Source organism: Monopterus albus, unplaced genomic scaffold, assembly GCF_001952655.1.
Source record: "Monopterus albus unplaced genomic scaffold, M_albus_1.0 scaffold61.1, whole genome shotgun sequence".
Lineage (NCBI taxonomy): Eukaryota > Metazoa > Chordata > Actinopteri > Synbranchiformes > Synbranchidae > Monopterus > Monopterus albus.
Genome location: NW_018127941.1, coordinates 742,640 through 743,180, shown reverse-complemented (window position 1 = coordinate 743,180; position 541 = coordinate 742,640).

Here is a 541-nt window from a genome sequence, read left to right as displayed (position 1 = left end):
TTTCCAAATATATGGAGTAAAAACTACAGTATTTGTCTCTAAAGTGTACTGAAGTCAAAGTATAAATTTACAGTACAGACACTTCAAAATTGTGAAGTACAGTACTTGATTAAATGCACTTAGGTACCTTCCACCTCTACATAATGTATGTTTGCTCTTTACTAAGTGATAAACACAAGTGAGTTGAAGCAACTGCTATGAGAAGTCAATCATTTATATGATTATAGTAGTAGAACTCAGTAGTAGATTATAGTAGTTCTGAAGCACTTACATATATTCTAGGCCTCTGAATGTCCCAATGAACAGCTTTTCAATAAGATAATATCCTGTGTCAGACAAACTAGCCTCAGGCTTTGATTTTCTTTTAATTCAAATCCTAACTAAAGGATATCCAGACAATAAGAAGCAAGAAATGAACTGAAGGGGGAACCGGCGCTGCACAGGTTAAAAACCAATTCAGCTAAATACAGTAACAATGAGGCACTGTGTTGTCAGCTCTGGGTATAGGTAGAGAAATGTGGTGGCTCAGTCAGGCAGCAGG